This window comes from Sus scrofa, chromosome 14 (genome assembly GCF_000003025.6).
Source record: "Sus scrofa isolate TJ Tabasco breed Duroc chromosome 14, Sscrofa11.1, whole genome shotgun sequence".
Lineage (NCBI taxonomy): Eukaryota > Metazoa > Chordata > Mammalia > Artiodactyla > Suidae > Sus > Sus scrofa.
This window is the reverse complement of record NC_010456.5, coordinates 133661682-133681604: the sequence shown is the minus strand read 5'-3', so window position 1 is coordinate 133681604 and position 19923 is coordinate 133661682. Positions and strand designations below refer to the sequence as shown.

Sequence of the window (19923 nt, the reverse complement as noted above, 5' to 3'; positions counted from 1 at the left end):
TTTACGGTCACCTCTGTCTTAGCTCCGGTGGCCTTGACAAAATAACCCCGACTGGGGGGCTTAAACAATAGACATTTATTTCTTATAGCTCTGAAGCCCAGAGGCCCAAGACGAGGGTGCCAGCAGGGTTGGGATCTCCGGGAGGGCCTCTCCCCGGCCTTCGGACGGCCCCCCGCCTTCTCACTCTGTCCTCACACGCGGCAGAGGGCCCTGGGTCTCTTAGGAGACACTGATGCCACGGTGGGGGCCCCACCCTCATGACTTCATCTGAACCTACTAAGCTCCCTGAGGCCTCCTTCCTCACGGCTTCCCACCGAGGCTTAGGGCCACAGCCTGTAGATTCGGGGGAACCCAGCAAACTTCACTCCCCCACTTTATATTTTTTTAAAAAAATTTTATTTTTGTCTTTTTTAAAGGGCTGCATCCATGGCATATGGAGGTTCCCAGGCTAGGGATTGAATCAGAACTGCAGCTACGCCATAGCCACAGCAACACCAGATCCCAGCTGCCTCTGTGACCTACACCACAGCTCACGGCAACACCAGATCCTGAACCCACTGAGCAAGGCTAGGGATCGAACCTGCGTCTTCATGGCTAGTGGTCGGGCTTGTTAGCACTGAGCCACCATGGGAACTCCTGCTCCTCCGCTTTAGAAGGAAAGGTTTTGTACCCATGGTTTCTTGTCTGCTCAAGCTTAGTTGTGGCCACTGTCATTTCGGGACAGCTCCTTGGCCATCCCCGCCGTCCCCTGTGACCAGTGTCTTCCGTTCCGGGGCAAACCAGTCTCCAGCTGTGAGGCCAGGTGAGGAATCAGGGCGAGAAGGACAGTGGCTTCCTCACCTCAGCTTCTTCCACCAAACCTGCGGCCCCAGTTCCCACGGCCACGGACCCGGAGGCCCCACCATCCACCGTTGTTTGCTTCTCTGAGGTGGGCTGTGGCTCGAGTGTTTTATTGTCTAAGCCTGAAGGGACCCTGGCCTTCAGATGTGGGGGCTCCTGCACCGGGAAGCACGGTCGGCCTTGCCACCTCCTCTGTGTCATCTACAGCGTGACGCTGTCGTCTGAATCAGCCAACTTGCAGTACAGTGTCTGCTGACTGCGGGCGGCTGTTTCTGCAAAACCACCAGTTTAAGCAAGTGGGGGAAACCAGTCCTTAACAATGTGAGACAAGGTAAGTGACGTGGTCTCCGCAACCATGGGCCCACGATTTAACACTGACCCCAGTGCAGAAATAGGATCCTTTTCTACATAAGCCATTGTACTGCTCCTACGGCTGCTGCGACAAATGACCGCAACCTTGAAAAAACAAAAATTTGTGTTCCCATAGTGGCTCAGTAGGTTAAGAACACGACATAGTGTCTGTGAGGATGCAGGTTTGATCCCTGGCCTCAGTCAGTGGGTTAAGGCTATGGTGTTGCCGTGGCTGTGGCGTAGACCGGCAGCTGCAGCTCTGATTTGACCCCTAGCCTGGGAACTTCCATATGCCATGGGTGTGGCTGTAAGAAGAAAAGCGAACAAACAACACCCCAAACAAAAATTTTTCCTCTCACAGTTCTGGAGGCCAGAAGTCCAAAATCTACGAGTCAGCAGGGCTGGGCTCCCTCCAGAGGCTCTAAGAGGCAGACCCTCCTTCCCCACTTCCAGCTCCTGGGGGCCACTGGCTTTCCCTGGCTTGTGGCCCCATCACTCCCGTCTTTGCCTCCGTCTGCACATGGCTTTCCTTGTGCATTTCCTCTTCTCTCTCCTATATGGATACTTGTCATTGGGTTTGGGTCCTACCCAAATTGAGGATAATCTCATCCTGAGATCCTTAAATTAAATCCGTAAAGACCCCTTTTCTAAATAAGGTCACATCACAGGGTCTGGAGTATGAACTATCTTTTGAGGGGTCACCATTCGACTCCTGACAGCTGTGCTGTGAAAAGCCTGAAGGACATCCAGCAGCCTGGAGTGTGGCCTTGGGATCCCCCAGCCTCGGGGCGGCGGGTGTGCTGAATGTGCATGGCACATGCTAGCCACTCCCCAAAACCTCGTGTGTTGACATCTAACCCCCAAAGGTGAGGGTGTTGGCAGGTGGGGCCTTTGGGAGGTGACTAGGCCAGAAGCGACACTGGAAGCCAGGGACCCCCTTTCTTCCCACCTTTGAGCCTTGCCCTGGGCATTCTCACCCAGCGGTGGTGGGTGTGCTGGCTTGGTGGGCTGGTGAGTGGCACCCTGATGTGGCTCTGGGAAGCATTATCACATCCTCTGGAAGAGAAAAGAGAGCATTGGGTCCAGCCCCCAGCTGGCCAGCATGATGCAGGATGGAGCGAGCTAAGCAGCTCTTGAGTCAGAGGCTAAGTGTTCAAGTTGGAAGCCTTTTGGGTGGCAGTTCATGCTTAATTTGTTACTTATTTATTTATTTTTTAAAAACTTTGACTGAGGACCAGCTGAGAATCCAGGTATGGTTAATACCTGTCCCTGCCCCCTAGGGGTTCATAGTCTCACCGGGGGAGCAGGCTTGTCCTGTAAACTGACTTTACAACCAGTGGGAGAAACTGATTGTGGGGTGAATACAAAGTGCCTTGGTAGGCTGCATGGAGGAGGTGGCATTTCCCTTGGGTCCTGAATGATAAGTAGGAGCTCACTGAGCTATGGCTGTCATCTATTCTGTGCACCAAAGCACACCCAAGTTCATGTCTATTCACACATTTATTTTATTTTTTAATCTTTAATAATATATTTTATTTAACTCCACATACTCAAAAATTATGTCAACATATAATCCACATAAAAATATTAATGAGATACTTCCTTTTGTGGTGCTAAATCTTGGAAATCTGCTCACACACATTTATTATATTCCAGTTTCTGAGGGTCTGGAATCGTCAATAGGATCCATCAGCCTGTTGGCTGGGGCTGCAGTTATTTTAAGACTTGATGGGGGGTGTGGAGTGGTCATTCACAGGGGCCTCCCTACAATGCTGTCCGGTGACCTGGTGACATGGCAGCAGCATCTCCTAGAGAAAGCGATGGGAGAGAGTGAGGTGGAAGCCTCAGTCTTTCTATAACCTAATCTTGAAGTGATGTCTCCTCCCTTCTGCTGAGTCCCAGTCATGGAAGTGAGTCCCTAAGATCAGCCCACCCTTCAGGGCGTGATTTCCAGGGGGAGAGGATGTGTCTGGGGGCTGCTTTAGAGACCGCGATTCCACAGGGTAGCACAGGGACCTAGCTCCCGCTGCAGGGTCCAGGGGGATGAGAGGACGCCAGTTTAGGAACCAGAGAACTGCTGATGAGGATGAGAGTGGGAGCAGAGAAGTGTGGCATTTTGAAGTGCATGCTCCACCAGGCACCGTTCAAAGCATTAAAAGAAAGTCTCACTTAATTTTCCCATAAATCTCTATGAGGACAGGGCTGTCCTCAGTCCCACTTTACAGATGAGGGAACAGAGGCACCAGGGTGTTAGGTGGTGGAGCCAGTCCTCCAGCCTGGGGCTGCTCTTGGTCCTGGACCAGCAAGCTCCTTGAAGTCCTTTGGGAAGGTTGGAGGACTTGAGGGCCGTCCCCATTCAGTGCCTCTTCTGGTACATAGAGGGCTGGATTCAGGCATCTCTGAGGTCAACAGGGGCTGGATTTCTGTCAGGGGAGAGTGATGTACCTGTGAAACTGTAGAAAACATGTATATTGGTCCCAGCCTCTGATTCCTGGCACTCAGCTCCTAGAACCCTTGGAACTTCCTGGATGAAAGGAGTGTCTTTTGTTCTAATGAAGTGACTCTCGGTACACAGCTTTAGGATGGGAGCTGGTCACCAGAAAGACCAAGCCATGGTTAGAAGCTGGAGATTTTCAGCCCTCCCCATGCCCCTTCTCCAGGGAAGGGAGGGGAGATGGAGTTTGGATTAATGATCAGTCATGTCTACTTGCTGAAGCTTCCATCAAATTCCCAGTGGGGACCGAGAGGATTGGAGAGCTTCTGCGTTGTTGAACAGGTGGAGGCGAGGGGGAGTGGTGCACCCAGTAGGCAGGGAAGCTCCTCGCCCCTTGCCCCATATCTTACCTTTTCCATCTCTTCCATTTGGCTGTCCATCTCTATCCTTTATCATACCCTTTATCATATAATAAACTGGTAAATATAAGTATGTCTTCCCCTGAGTTCTGCGAGCTGTCCTAGCAAGTGGTCAAGCCCGATTTGTATTAAATCAGTGGGAACCCTGATTTATAGTTTGTTAGTTAGGAGGCCTAAGAAGGGTGACCCCCTGGGACCTGCAACTGGCCTCTGAAGTGGGGGCTGTGTTGGGGGATGGACTAACCCTGGTTAGTGTTGGAATGGAATTGAATCATGGGACATCATCCAGGAAAACCCACACATCCAGAGTCAGAAGTACAGTGAGGGTGTGAATCGGGGGAAACACGGGGCTGTTTTTTCCAATGCAGCCCCCATGAGGCTGCCCGGTGAGGGGCCCGTGTCCTGGTTGGACAAACACAGGAAGCCACCACACTGAGCCTGAGGGCATCCGGCTTGGCCTGGAAACCTGTGGTCAGAGCCCTGCAGCTGAGGGGCTGCAGGTGCACGTTCCCCGGCTCAATGGAGGAGAGAAAGGGCTCTACTCTGTTCATGGCCTGTGCTCAGCCTGTGCTTCCTGCAGAAGCCCCCCCAGCACCCCATCCCCCCAGTACCCTTCCATCCTCTGGCCCTGAGCAAGTCTTCCCCCCGGAAGGCAGGTGGAGCCCCCCTCTCCCCCCACCCCTGGCCCACCCAACACGGGCTCCCAGCTCCCTGAGCCCATAGCACAGGTCCTAGCCAGGAAGAAGAGGCAAGTAGCTGGGGGGTGGGGGCAGCCTCCCATTCTTCCTCTGGGGGTCATTTCCCCCAGATGTCCAGTGAACTTGGGGCCTGAACCAGGATTGTGGCTCCAGTGCCTAGCATTCTGCTGGGTGACCCTGGGCCCACTTCCCCTGTCTGGGCCGTTGACGAAATGTCCCAGGCTCACCTCCCGCCCTGCAAGGAGGCCCTGCTGCCTCCAGCAGAGCTTCTCCATCCTGACTGGGAGTAGCAATCATTTGGATTTTTTTTTTTTTTTCCTTCTCTTTCTGGCTATACCTGTGGCCTATGGAAGTTCAAGGGCCAGGGTCGGACTCAGAGCTGCACCTGTGACCTACACCACAGCCACAGCAATACCAGATCCTTAACCCAGTGAGTAAGGCCAGGGATTGAAACTTCAGCCTTACTGAAACAAGGTTGGGTCCTTAATCCACTGAGCCACAATGGGAACTCCCCATCTGGATTTTCTTGAAATTCGGTTCTGACTCAGCAGATCTGGCGTGAGGCTGAAGTTCTTAAACAGCTCCCCCTGGGGACCGCTGGACCACATATTGAGTCCGAGGGTTTGTGGGAAGAATTCTGGCTGGTGGCAAGTAGGGACATCTGATCTTGCATGGCCATTAATTCAGCAACTTTCAAAGGACCTACTACGTGCCTGGAGCTATGCAGGCTCCAGGGGTCCAGGCAGGGATGGGTCAGCTCCTCCTGCTGGAGACTGTTGTCTGGTGATTATTGGCTGATCGTCTGTCCAGGACCACCCTGGGGGGGAAGGCTGCGATGTAGGGGCCTGTGTGAGTGCCATGGGATGGGAGGGGACACGTAATCACAGCTGGGAGAATGGCACGAGGCAGGGGATGGGTCTGGGAGTCACGAGGATGGGGCTGGAGTGATCTTACACAGGCATGGTAGCAGGAAGGGCTGCTGGGTAGGTGCAAGTTGGGGCGTGGAGGGTGGCAGGGCAGGTCCCAGCCACACCAGGGACCTCACAGTCTGTCCTCCAAGAGGGAAGGGCGGGAAAGGCACTTAAGCTGCCATGTGGTTGGTTTCAGGAATCACCCACTTGAAGGAGGGCAGGTGGGCAGATGGGGTGGGAGCCACGGGAATTCTCAACCTCAAGCCATTGCAGCAGCTGGTGGGAGCCCTGGAGCGGGCAAGGATACCCCACACCTTCTGGGCAAAGAGCGGGGCTGGCCTGCATCACCCCCAAACTTTGCTTCCATCATTATGTTGCTTCTCTGGATCTGCCTGTCCTGCCTCTCTCTGGTAAGGACCATTTTCCTACCTCTAGAATGACAGGGTTGACCTGCAAGTGCTCGTGTTAAGTCCTTCTTAGCCCTGCCCTCTACAGAGCTGTGAGGCGGGGAGGCCCCCAGAGGCCGCTAGACGGTCAGAGAGGGAAGGAAGCTGCTCGCCGGAGAGCCCTGGGGGCCAAGATGGCTGGCAGTTGGGACATGGATCGGGGTACTTAGGGACAGGTTGGCTGGCCTTTGGGGGCCATGTAGGCCCGCCCTTGAAGGACACAATCCTGGGGAGTCCTGGCTCCATCTGCTCATCATTTCACAGGCACTGGCCTAACCCCATTCGTAAGATGCCAGTGTTGCCCAGGCCGAGGGCTCATGGGCACCCACCATAATGGGAGGTCCAGGCTCAGACCTCTTGGCTCCACATCGTCTTCACTGTCTTTCTCCTCGCAAGGTAATCTTAGGACAGGCTCCTTCCCCATGTAAATGTCCTATTATTCTTTTAAGCACACAGTGGTCCACCAACAGGAACACTGCCCCAGGCAGAGGCTTCGAGACAGTCCTTTTTCCATCCCTCTTGGAAAGATGGAATGTGAAGACATGGCTTTAGAGAAAGCATGTCTAAGCAAACAGCCAGCCTGGACCAGTCCTTCCCCATCATGACCAGAGAAGGCCAGGGGCCGGCAGGCCTCTGTCCCCCCGAGTCCCCATCTGCTGGGTCAGCCCTGGGATGGCCCCAGTGGGGCAGCTGTCTCCACTCAGGCATCCTGCTGTGGCTGCACTTTTTCTTTCCAAGTTCAGCATCCATGGTAAACAGGAGACGCCAGATTTCTTTCCATCCTTCATCCCCACAAGTGTTGACCCACCAGACAGATGTTTTCCACTTGTCCTTCCTCCGCCCAGGCAGGGTGAGCTTTTGAATCAGGAAAGGAAAAATATCATTGCGGTGGGAGTCAAACGTCCTTACCCTTTAAAGGAACAAGTAGTGCATTTATGTGACGAATGCCTTCCAAGGGCGGCACTGGGACGCGATGGGGTTTGGGGGCGTGCTGCCCACAGGGTGCTCATGGTCTAGCGGAGAGATCCTTGCTATGGAGCAGCCTCCTGGGCACGTGAAGGGGGGATGGCACTGAACTAAAGGGACCTGGGGACTACCCCCCCCACTCCACCCCCGAGTCTTAAAGGGGAACTATGTGCTCTTTGGGGGAAGAAGGGTATCCCCGTAGGGGAACTGCATCTGCCAGACCACCACGCCATGAGGAAGTGGGGTGTGCTGGGGAGAAGCTGGAACTGGATTTTGGGTGCATGTGGCAGAGTGAGGCCAGATGGGGCTGGAGCCGGAGGCAGGTCAAGGCCTTGAATGGCAGCTGAGTCACTCGGGCTGCATTGCAAACGACAAGGGGGACCCCTGTAGGATTGGAGCAGGGGCGTCATGGGGTCAGACTCATGACTCAGTCGAGGGTGGGCTGGAGGCTGGTAGCAGGCAGAGAGGGTGTCCAGGGCAGAGGTGATGGGGGCCCCTGAAGGCCAGGGAGGGGAAGTGGCTTGAGAAATGCTGATGACATCAGAGCAAAATTTCCTCAGGGGCCCTGGAGTCCAGAGGAATGAGGGAGGGTCTGGGTGTGTCCTGAGGGGTGGTGGGTGGTGACGGGGAGAGGGAAGGTGTGCGCGCCTCAGAGCCCACTGGGGGTTCGGGGCCAGGGCTCCCTGCTCAAGCCTGGGCTGGGGCGGGCTGCATCTCGGCCTGGCCTGGAGGAGTGGGGTCCCAGACAGGTACCAGGGCAAGGACCTGGGAGTCTAAGTGCACAGACACATGCACACTCATGCACACTCAGAATGAGGAGGGGGAGATGATGGATCCTTGCTCTGAGTCAGCACTTCACATGCCCCATCGTTCTTGTTTCGCCCCACTATGCAGATGAGAACACTGAGCTTGGAGAGAACTCACTGCAGGCAAGGCTGGTGACGGACCCTCCAACAGGCAGCTGAGTGCAGAACTGCTGCCTGGCCGGGGCTCAGGGGGCAGACCCTGCCCATGGGTGACACTGTGGGCCTGGCCAGGGGGGCTGGCCTTTGGGTCTCTGGTGGCCTCGCACATGCCACACTGCCCACCTGACAAAGCTGTTCTCCCTCTCAAGCCAGCGCGAATGCCTGTCAGATTCCTCCCCGCCTGCTGTTTAACGGGCCCCAGGTGTGCGGAATTGGATCACACATAATCCTCGTTTATGACACCCTTCCAGAACTCTCCCCAAGACCCTCTTCCTCTTGCCTCCCTCGCTTCCTCCTTTGCTTTATTTTAATCTAATACACCCCAGTTCATCACCATCCAACGGGAAGCTGGACACTGAGGACTGTCTGCCACGCTGCTCTTCCCCTGGAGCCCCCTCCCCCTAGACGCCCCCCCGGAACCTCCCCCCGGACCCCCCCTCCGGGAACCCTCCTCCCCCACCCAAGGGAACTGACTCCATAAACCTGAGGTCTATCATTTCCTTGCTTTTCACTTTATCACATCTAAAGTAACCCCTCAAATATTTTTAACTTTAAAAAGGGTATTATGCTGTGTAATTTTTTAAAAAAGACTTTTTTAAAGAACGGTTTTAGATTAACCGAAAAATTGAGAGGCTAATATAGACAATTTGTATAATCTTTTGGGACTCCGCCCCCCCCCCCCCCGGTAAATTATTTTGCTATTTTGGAAAAGAGTTTGGCGCTGTCTAGTCAAGTCGAGCCTTTTCAAACCTTGCATACCAGCAATTCTTCTCCTCGGGATGTGGGAGAATAGTCTTAGCAGCATCGTCTCTTGTATCAAAATGTTGGAGACAGCCCAGATCCTGGTAACAGAAACAGATAAATAACTGCTATAAAGCATTAAAACTGGGTAAGAGCCGGCAATAAAATGATGGAGGACTCTTACCAATCTAAGAAAATAAAAGCAAGATTTTTATCCCCCTAGTCAGTATCCAGGGGACTTCAAAAGTTGTCCTAATATTTTGGGGCAAGTTCGGCCAAAGGCCACCCCTTTTGAGAACAGATGAGCAAAAGTCAACAGGGAAGGGTGGGTCTGTTTGCAGGCGGACCACCCTAGGGTGGGTTTGGAGCTTGGGGCACAGCCAAGTTGAGTCAAGATGAACGGGATGGAAAGTACCTGCAGAAAGTCATAATTTGTCCAGTTGAAGACTGGAGAGCCCGGGCGTGGGGTTGGGGTTGGGGCTTGGGGGGTGCTGCCAGGGCTGGAAAGAGAGAAACCAGCTCCGTGGGGGAGGGGCCAGGAGAGAAGGACCCTAAAGTTGGCTGAACAAGTATTGCAGTCACCAGAAAGGGGGCCCAGAGCAGGACGGGGACTTCGCCAAATGCTGCCCCAGCTGAACAAACTGTCCCTTAACCTCATCCAATTTCCACCCTCACCTAGCAACCTCATATTTTTCTCAAATAATTTTTATTAGAAAACAGTACATGCTTATAAAAGAAAAAAATTTAAAAATACCTAAGGTAGAAAGAAGGAACAAAAATCATCTGTGCTTTTACTACGCACGGTTCCATTCTGGAGAATTTCATTTCAGACTTTTCCATATACTAGTAATCACATCGTACCCATCATTTTAACTCAAGTCTTTTATCCAAACACATTTCCCATTATAAACCCTTTGCAGTCATCATCCCTTTTTTTTTTTTTTAGGGCCGCACTCATGGCATATGGAAGTTCCCAGGCTAAGCGTTGAATTGGAGCTGTGGCTGCCAGCCTACACCACAGTCACAGCAAGCCAGATCCAAGCCGTGTCTGTGACCTAACTACAGCTCACCGCAATGCTGGATCCTTAACCCACTGAGGGAGGCCAGGGATTGAACCTGCATCCTCATGGATGCTAGTCAGGTTCATTACCACTGAGCCACAAAGGGAGCTTTGTAGTCATCATTTTAAATTAATGTATCTGTTCATTGAGTTGGATCTCCCTCCCTTTCTCTCTGTCCCTCTCTTTCCTTATCATCCATCCATCCATCTTCCTATTATACCTACCTATCTATCTATTCATCTTTTGCACTTCCACTGCATAGAACATATTCATTATAGAATTAATGTGTCTATTCCAAAGGCTCTTCTCCATTGGCAGGCTATCTAGCTGTTTCTAGGATTTCACTATTATAAGTAATCCTGCCAGGAATGTCTTGGTGCAAAAAGCTTTTTTCCATATTCAAATTATTTCCTTAGGAGATATTCCCAGAAGTAGAATGATTAGATCAAAGAGTCTGAATATATTTAAGGCTCACGATACTTACAGCTAGACTGCTTTCTGAAAGTATGGCAGCAGTTCCCCCGCCTGCAGGCAGGTTATGATCAAGCCCACTTCTTTGCACCTTCGTATATGTTGAGCAATCTCATTTTTAAATAGCTCTGCTCATATCTGATGGCCAGTTTAAGGTAATTAGTGATTTCCCAAAAAAGAAAGACCCTACCCTAGAGTGTCAGGTCCTAGGAAAACTCTATCCTTCAGTGTGAATTATGCTGCTATCTGGTTGGCTAATAGCCTGTTATCAGGGATTTAAAGGTCGAAATTTCCAGGCAGGTGTCTCTTTGGTTTCTCATTTAAAATATTTCTTTAATTAAAAAATTTTAAATTAAAGTAACGTTGATTTACAGTACTATGTCAATTTCTGCTGTACAGCAAAGCCTTTGGTCTCTCTTAAGGGCAATCTTTTCTGGAGAAAGGGATGTGGTGAATGGAAGGAAGGATGGGAGGATGCCAACCACTGGGGGCCTCTACTGACCACCCATCTGTTTCACTCCAGTCTTCCGTCCTCTACTGACCACCCTCTGTTTCACTCCAGTCTTCCGTCCATCGACAGAGCTGCAGTTTGTTTAGGCAGTCATGTAGGCTCACGGATCAAAGGGAGTGTGAACCCCCACCCCGGTCCCAGGAAATGAATCACCACTGGACTAAAACAGGCTTAATAATATCATTCCCATGGACCAATCATTCATTGGTCAGAGGAGGGCATGTGATAGAGTTATGGCGAATAAAATGTAAGTAAAAGTTGGATAGATGGGACAGATTTGGCTGGCATGTCTCTTCAGCCCTTTTCCTCTTCTTTTCTTCCTGCTTGGGATGCAAGTAAAATGTCAGCGGTACAGCAGCCATCTTGTGACTATGAGTTGGTGAGCCTGAAGACAAAAGCCAACGACCAAGCATGGCCAAGCAAAAAGATAGATAGGGTCTGTGTGTTTGAGCAGCTGATCCATCCTTATATTGTCTATTCCCACACTGCTTGTTAGGCAGGAAAACAACTTTAGATTTCTTTATGCCACTTTGGCTGGTTTTTTAGTTACTTGTATTTGAAGGCGTTCCTACTAACATATATACTTGCATAGAGTTGTATTTTAGTCAGGATAATTTATATTAGGTGCTATAACAAACGTACCCCAAATCTCATGGCTCAATACAATAAAATGTTATTTCCCACTCATGTTACAGTTTGACAAGGGGTGGGCAGTGCTCCTCCAGGGATCTTGGCTCTTTCCATCCTGTGACATTCCTTTTTTTCCCTCATGATTGCTAGGGCTGCCATGGAAGGGGAGAGAAGCATGGACAACCATGTCCATGACTTTATGGCAGACCCTGTAAGTGGCAAGCATAATTTTTTCTGACGTTTTATTGGCGTTGGAATCCAGTCCTAAACTCTCATCCCACCACAAGGAAGCTGGGAGATGTGGTCTGTCTTTGTGCCTGGGAGGAAGAAATAGGCTGAGTGAGCAGGCAGCCAGTCTGTACTCCCCACCCACGGAAAGGGAACACCCCAAAGATGGACATCCCAGTTTGCCAAAGATGTACCTGGGGAAGGGCGCTCTGGCTCTGGAAGGGAGCCTGCTCTGCTGTGCAGTGGCCGAGCGGTGCCTGAAGGTCGGCGGTCTGTCTCTCCTCAGCCCCCGAGCGTAACCTTGCCAAATGCCCAGTCTCTGTTGCCCTAGTTTTTAATCCCGTGAGAAAGAATAATGACATTTCCCGGAAGTGTGTTTTAAAGAAGACCAAGAATTCTTTTTAAGTGGGTGCCTTCTGCAGAGATGGGTAGCCTGTGGCTTGGCACGGAATGGACTTGTCAGGGTCTAAGTCGCCTCAGTCAGATTGTCCTCTCTTAGCTGCTCTTTTCATAAATTCACTGATAGTCACGGGGACTGACCGTGCAAACTCTGGGCTACCCTTCGGGCTCGGATACAGAGGAACTGGGGTTCTTATCCTCGAGGAACTTGCCAATTGGTCAGCATCTATGTCCACACATGAGGGGGAAAGGACCGGGGGCGGGGGGCAAAGGAGGGGGCGGTGACCAAGAGACCAAGCTTGTTCAACCTCCTGCAGTCACACAGGGAAAGCTCTCGGGTCAGGGCAGGGCCCGGCCTGAGAGGTAGGACTCTTGGCCAACTTGGTGCCACCATCCACTCCTTTAACCAGTCAATATATGAGAAGTACTGAGAACAGTTCTGGCACATGGCACTTTCTTTTCATTGACTGATTGATTGATTCAGCAAACAGGGGAGGAGCATCTGTTATATGCCAGGCCCTGGGCTGGCTCTGAGGACAGGCAGAGCGCTGTATAGGATTACAGACCTGGCAATAGGGTTATAATTCTGGAGCTCCCAGACAGTGGCGGAGCTGATCAGGGGAACAGGTAATCACAGCACAGGGGTGGGACGCAGGCTGTTCATGGTGGAAGCACCCGGGGGGGGGCCACTGTCCCCTCTTTGAGGGGTTAGGGAGGGCTTCCTGGAGGAGGGGGTGCCTAAGCAGAGCCTTGAAGGATGAATGGGAGGGCGTTGGCCAGGCAGGAAAGGCTATATAATTCGCAAGGCTCAGCGCAAAGTGCACATGCAGGGCCTCTGAACCAAAGGCAGGGAAACGTGCCATTTAAAGGAACTAAAATATAAAGCCTTTCTTTTACAGTGGCTCTCGACATTTTTTTTTGTCTTTTGCGATTTCATGATGCTCTAAATAAAGAAAAATTAAAAAGGTAAATCCTTAGCACGCATTTTACCATTCACCTTTATATTGTCTAATGCCAGTTTTAAATGGAAATATAAGAGCATTTAATCCATGCGCAGAATCACTGAAGTGACACAAGTCATATTTCACAGCGCTGGCAAGCACATGTATTTCCTTCTTACCAGAAAAGTGGCAATGCTCAACTATTTTTGTTTTGCTTTTTGATAAGATCGAATTCTCCCCATGCTCGCTGCCTTAGTCCTGCTGCCGAGTTAGGAGGGACCAGACGAAAAGAGACTGTGGTTGTCCCGTCTCTCCTCGTCCTCCTGTGCCATCGTCTTCAGAATAACTGGTTGAGTGTTGGTGGCATAGTGGTGAGCACAGCGACGACCTTCCAGAATAATCGGGTGCCTAACACGGGGGTGCAATGTGACTTAGGAAGGATGAGGCAGAGTCCTTGGCCCTCATTTCTCAGAATGTCGTGTGTGTGTTCACAGCAAGTTCTGGTCTGAATGGCAAGCGTGGCCTCTTGAGTTGTCCGTGACCTCAATCTCTCGCATTTGTCACACGCTCTGAGTCTCCTGATGCCGACACGTGGTGTGTTCCCTGGAACCCTGAGCTGGTGGAGTCCAGGGAGCCAGAGACACACATGCCACACGTGTACCTCTTCTGCTCGTGGGTGTGTTTCAATCCCCTGTTGGATTTCATTTGCAAAATCCGAGTTCGAAGATAAAATGGTTTAAGAGTCTTAAAATGGTGACAGCAGACTATTAAGCCAGGGGTGGAGCCGTCCTGAGTGTGGCCCAGGTGCACGGGGCGTGGACCACACTGCAGGACAGTGAGATGCAGGGAATCGCGGTGGACACACATACCGGGCGTGGCCCTCTGCTTGCAGGTGTGGGCCGGTGTCCTGTCTGCCATTAAAATGGTTAAGAATTTCAAGACAGCGACAGAGAGCGTCAAGTCACGTGCGTGGTCCTTGTGAGCCTGAGGCCCTCTGAGCGTGGGGCGCTGTGTGATTTCTCGGGTCTCAGGCTCATGGGAGCTTCCAGATCCAGGGAAGGGGTGAACCCTCCCCAGGCTGTTTCTCCTGTGTGATTTACGGGGCCCCTGTACCCCAAGTCCTATCCACTCCCGGTCTTCCTGCCCCCACATACTCGCCGCATCCTCAGGGCTGCTTCACAACTCTGGGAACCCCTGGCATCAGTGCTCGGCTCTGGGGTGCCAATCCACGTGAACAGCCTGAGAGCTGACCTCTGCCCCCTGTGTCCACTGCAGGCCAGGAAGTTTGAGGGCTTACGGGAAGCAGAACGGGAGCGTGGTGGTGGTGGGGTCTATGCCTCTGAATGACACCAAGGCTGGCAAGAGTGGGGACAGGCACAAGGACCTGCCACACCTGCCCTCAGCCCCCACTGGCCTCCACCTGTAACAGGGCAGCCTTTTCAAGCCACATAGTTGTCTCTATCCAAAGCTTGACTTTCCAGTGTGGCTGGTCTTCCTTGGCTGGGGAGCCTCCACCTCCCCAGCCTCATCTCCGCCTGGCTCAGTCTCCTTCTGACTGTGTGCCCAGGGCAAGTCGCTGCAAAGCGCTTGGTGATGTCAGCATTCCCCAGGATGCAGTCTGCGGGGAAGCCCAATAGTTCAGGCACAGGACTGCTGGACCCTGATGTCCAGTTCTGCAGAACTGACCAGAAGCTGGAGATCTCGAGCCAGCCTGTAAAGGAGGTGCAAAGTCCCAAGAAGTCCCGAGGGTCAGATGGGATGCGGAAGGAAGAAGAGGGAGAAGCTTCTATGGCAGCCACCTCTCTAGACCCATTCTCTGCCTCTAGTCCCAGCTGCCCATAATTAGCTGTTTTTAGTTCCCCACGGTGAGCAGGGCTGCATGGAGGTTCCAGAAGGCCTGGAGCAGTTCTTGCTACTCCTGGTCCAAGTGGATCTATTTCTGGCAGCTTGATTTTGGATGCTCTGCTCCCAGCGTGGGAAGGAAGGCAGGAAAAGCATGTAGGTAGCTGGACCAGAGGGCAAGCCATGGCTGCATGACTTTTTGAACCAGGCCCCATTAGGAACAGGCTGCTCTTGGCAGCTCCACTGTGCCACCCCCACCTACTTCCAGGCCGGCGGCCAGTGGGGGAGGGGATCCGGTTTAGCAGAGGCCAGATCCAGTGGGAAGGGAAGCCTTTTCTTCCACTAAAGGAGGTGGGGTGCCTTTGCCGATGAACCCTCAGGTTATGGCTAACTGGGGTGTCTTCACGTAGACGGGGGTGGAATGGAAGTCTGATGGGCCCAGGTCGGCAGCACCCCTGTTCCTCCAGGGCTTGGGTGGGGTTAATACCCGGCTTTTCACAGATGGTCATTCAATGCTTCTTTGCATCCTCTGTCTCTTCCTTCCCTAATCAAGGCATCTGGGGGGCAAGGGGCTGGGCTGGCACTGGAGCGTGTTCATCTTCAGGGACCCTGGCCAGGGTGGAAACCCACAGGCCTGAAGGTGGGGGCCAGTGGGAAAGGATTTGGGTGGCGCCGGTCTTTAGAAACCGGTCAGAGAGCAGGCGTGGTGACCGGCGCCTCCCTCTCCTGATATGTCAGGAAGAAAAAGGAGTAGTTTTCAAAATCTGAGACAGATGGGCTGTATTTTCAATGGACCTTATCGCTGGCCTGGATTCTGAGACACATAAAACAGGTAGAAGAGAAAGGGGAGCTCCTGACCACGTCGGGTTTGGTGTTATTATTTTATGTGTAGGTTTGTTTACTCACACGGCTGAGCCGGGGGCTGGTGCTCCTTCCTCGGGCTCGTAACTGAACCGACTGCAACCCAGGGCAATGCTGTTTTCCTGCCGTCCTGAGGTCACGCTCAGAGTCCCGGGAAAACCCCTGACTCGGGGGCTGTTTTAGAATCTGGCAGGGCATCTGAGTCCCTCTCGAATCTTCCTGAAGCACAGAGGGAAGTATGAACTAAAGGTTGGCCAGTTGAGTCAGAACTGAGTGTGGTTGCTCAATCAGCCGTGATTCTGGGAACTCTGTAAAATTGCCAATATTGAACTGTTTTGACCCATAAAAATGGCCATTCTGTATGGTTCACCTACTGCTCATTGCACTAGGAAGCTTGCCTAATCCCCTCCCAGCACGAGGGCTCTGTGTTTTAGGAAGAACTGTCCGGATGAGTTGGAACTTTAGCCACTGCACTGCAGAGCTAAAAGAGCTCAGATTCTGGGGCCAGATGGCCCTGGGTTCAAATCCTGGCCCTACCACTCCCAGCATTCACAAAGGAGTGAGCGAGGCTGAGGGTCTCTGTCGCCTTGTCTCTGCCGACCTGCTGTGGAGGCGGAGCAGGAAGGAGACCAGAAGGTGTGAGGGCGGAGCTGGAGGAGCAGGGGCACCAGTGTATTGGGTCTGGGTTCTGGGGGAGGAGTTGGGCGGGACAGTTTGGGGCAGCAGGTGGAGCCCAAAGATGGGGACGTGCTTGGGAGATGTCATGTTAGAGGCCAAACGTGGCCGGCAACCGGGGCAGAGGACACAACTCAGGGTGCTCAAATACCTACTGAGTTAGTCTTTGCCTCAAAATGCTGCAAAGCTAGCCCCCTCCCCCAGCTCAGTAGCCTGCAACTTATACTACAGCAAGTCCTGCTTCCCCAGATCAAGGGGCAACCGTGGGGCTCGGCTGGATGCCAGTATCAAGCAGTGACTTGGGTTTGTTCTGGGGTCCAGGATGAAGAGACGGGGCCGGGTGTGTGTTCCTCGAGGGGGGGGAGTGGAAACGGGCCATGTCCCTTCCACCCAAATCCCATGGGCCAAAGCAAGCCACACAGCCAAGCCCAACACGAATGGGATAGGAAAGTGCACGAGTCCAAAGGGAGGCTTGGGAGGAGTGAAATAATCACTGAACAAGAATCCACTTCAGCACCAGATACCAGCCGGGACAGAATGAGCAGGTGCGAGGATGAGTGCTGTCTGGAGAGTTGCTTTTTCTTGAAAAAAATGGATGTGCATTTCTTCTTCTTCTCTCTCTCTCTCCCCCTCCTTCTCCTCTTTCTTTTAGAACCCTTTTTAGGGCCACACCCACAGCATATGGAGCTTCCCAGGCTAGGGGTGGAATCGGAGCTGCCGCTGCTGGCCTATACACAACCACAGCAACGCCAGATCCAAGTCACATCTGCAACTTACACCACAGCTCACAGCAACACTGAATCCTTAACCCACTGAGTGAGGACAGGAATTGAACCCTTGTCCCAGTGGATACTAGTTGGTTTTGTTACCACTGAGCCATGATGGGAACCACAAGAGGAACTCCCAGTGTATTGCTACTTCTTGCTTTTCAGTTTTAGGCGTATAGTTTGATTTCTGATTTTTTTTTTTTTTGTCTTTTTATGGCCGCACCCATGGCGTATGGAGGTTCCCAGGCTAGGAGTCGATTCGGAGATGTAGCCGCTGGCCCACACCAGAGCCACAGCAACGCAGGATCTGAGCAGCGTCTGCAACCTACACCACAGCTCATGGCAATGCCGGATCCTTGACCCACTGAGCAAGGCCAGGGATCAAACCCGCAACCTCATGGTTCCTAGTCGGATTCATATCTGCTGCGCCACGACGGGAAATCCTGCTCTCTGATTTTTTTTAAAATTTTTATTATAGTTGATTTACAATGTTCTGTCAATGTCCACTGTACAGCAAAGTGACCCAGTCATAGATATATGGGCATTCTTTTTCTCATTTATCTTCAGTCATGTTCCACCACAAGTGATTGGATATAGGTCTCTGTGTTATACGTCAGGACCTCATTGCTCATCCACTCTAAATGGCATAGTTTGCCTCTACCAACCCCAAGCTCCCAGTCCCTCCCAGTCCCTCCCCCTCCCCCTGGGCAACCACCAGTCTGTGGAGAACAGCTTTAAATGGCCAGGGACACCCTTGCTCCTTGGCTTCACAAACGTGCTTGCTGGCCCCGAGAATTCAACAGCCACTCCCACGGCACTTCCACCATGGCCACGTGCGTGACGGTGTGTCCTCATGTCAGCCCCGCCAGGGGGCGCCTCTCTGTGGTCGCCGGTGGAGGAATCAGGCTTTGAGAGATCCTGGGTCCATAAGTCTGGATTCCGATGCAGTTCCACGCGCCCCAAGGGCTCTATACTCTACCCTGTGCTGCCCTTGAAAGCTTGTGTGACTGTGGGTGCAAGAGATTCTTGCTTCAAAGGCTGCAAAGAGGCACTTGGGGACAGAGAGGCCTCCCATGGTCCCCCATATCAAACAGAATCCAGGTCTATCGGGCTGCTTTGAGGGGCTGGCTATGGGGACAATCACCTTTCACGAGCTGGAAGAAACTCATCCCTAGTCAACTCCACAGGCTCTGCTGACACAGCTGGCTCCAGAGTAGCATGGGGTAAACTGGGGTTCTTAACGCTGAAATGCGTCATGCTGAAGATGTCACATTGGCCCGTGGAGAGTCAGGGGACGGAGAAGCCATTGCAGCTCAACAGGGATCCCCGTGCGAGCACAGCTCTGCGCCGGCTACCTTGGCCGTGGAGAAGCGCAGTCGGGGATGACCTCAGTCCTGCGGCCCAGGACCGTGGACGCCCTTTCAAGGACTGCTTGCCTTTTGCAGCCATTGATCTTGCCGGGAGGAATGGCCCATATTCCTGCCAGCCCATCCCACAGCATCCCCCGCCCTTAGCTTTGGGTGGTCTGGCATGTGGGTCACCCCTGGAAATGACCTTGGAGAACTATGTCCAGCACCTGGGAGCAGGGACATTTGTATTCATGAGGAAAGTGGCAATCGCATGCCTTTGGGCTGTACAAGGGCCTTTGTGCAAGGCTAATAAAACTCAGAAATCAATAGTCTGTGAGGCCCTAAGTGTTGGGAAACGAAGGTGCTGTTTGCTTCAGGTTTGCCTCCAAAATCAGATAAATTAACGTAATGAATTCTCGCAATTCATTTGCATACATTGCTAATTTAATTTTTGAGAGACATGCCGGAAAAGACAGCGCCGTGGATGCACAAGTTGGGTTTGACCTATTTTCTGAGCTGTGTCTGCAAAGTTTGCGCATTTCTCTCTAGGTGAAGCTGTTGGGGCTGTACCTGAGGACAGATGAAATGGCTTCAGCCTGCATGAAATGAGCCCATGCCCAGGAAAGGGTAGAGGGTGGGCTGTGAACTTTTGGGAGCCTCTGCTTCTGGCTGCATCTGACTCAGTCAGTGACCTTGGGAAGGAAGCTCATCCTTCTAGAAATTCCATCCTGCATCTCTTCCTTATGCGCATCCCTGGGAAGAGGTCTGGCCCACAGGGAGGCTCTTTGGCAGGCTGGGAGGCCCTCTGGGGCTCTGGGGATCCCAGTCATCCGTCCGCGTGCATCCAGCTTCTCCTTTAATTCCGGAGCCTGATCCCGGCCATGTGATGTGGTGCAGTAAGCACATCATTACAGCCACGTGGGGACCGAGGTGCCCACTGCAGCGTGGAAAGATCGGGAGCTGGGACTGGTTCCCAGCACCTTCCACCCCCTCCCCTGGTTGGTATTCCACACCATTCACCTTCATTGATGAGCCTGGGAGCACAGGTTCCTTGCTGAGCTCAGGCAGAATCTCGCTCTTAGGCTTAAACCCCAACGCTGGACCAAGAGCCAGGTCCCACCCCCTGGGAAAAAGGTTTTTCCATTAAAAGTACTCATTTCACTGGATGGATACAGACAGGGCTCCAGAAGCCTGGAGTATGAGTGTGTGAGTGTGTGTGTGGTGTGTGTGTGCACACATGCGCGTGCATGCATGTTGGTGGAGAATTTGAAGGAACGGGTTGGAAACCGTGGCCAATGAGGAGGTGACAGCTGTGCGAACAGAGTCAGGACTTCTCCACCATGAAAGAGGGAGGGTGAGCTTGCAAACCCCTGTCAGAAGCTTTGACAACAGCCCCGTCCACCTCCTGGCAGGTCCC

The 19923-nt window shown here is 52.5% G+C and overlaps 1 long non-coding RNA gene across 1 annotated transcript; it reads right to left on the bottom strand.

Moving 5' to 3' along the window:
• On the bottom strand, nucleotides 2691–16366 carry LOC106508296. The gene is made up of 3 exons (XR_001305052.2): nucleotides 15761–16366; nucleotides 8790–8872; nucleotides 2691–3644 (listed from the first exon to the last, which is right to left on the bottom strand). It is a non-coding gene; the product is annotated as an uncharacterized LOC106508296 (long non-coding RNA).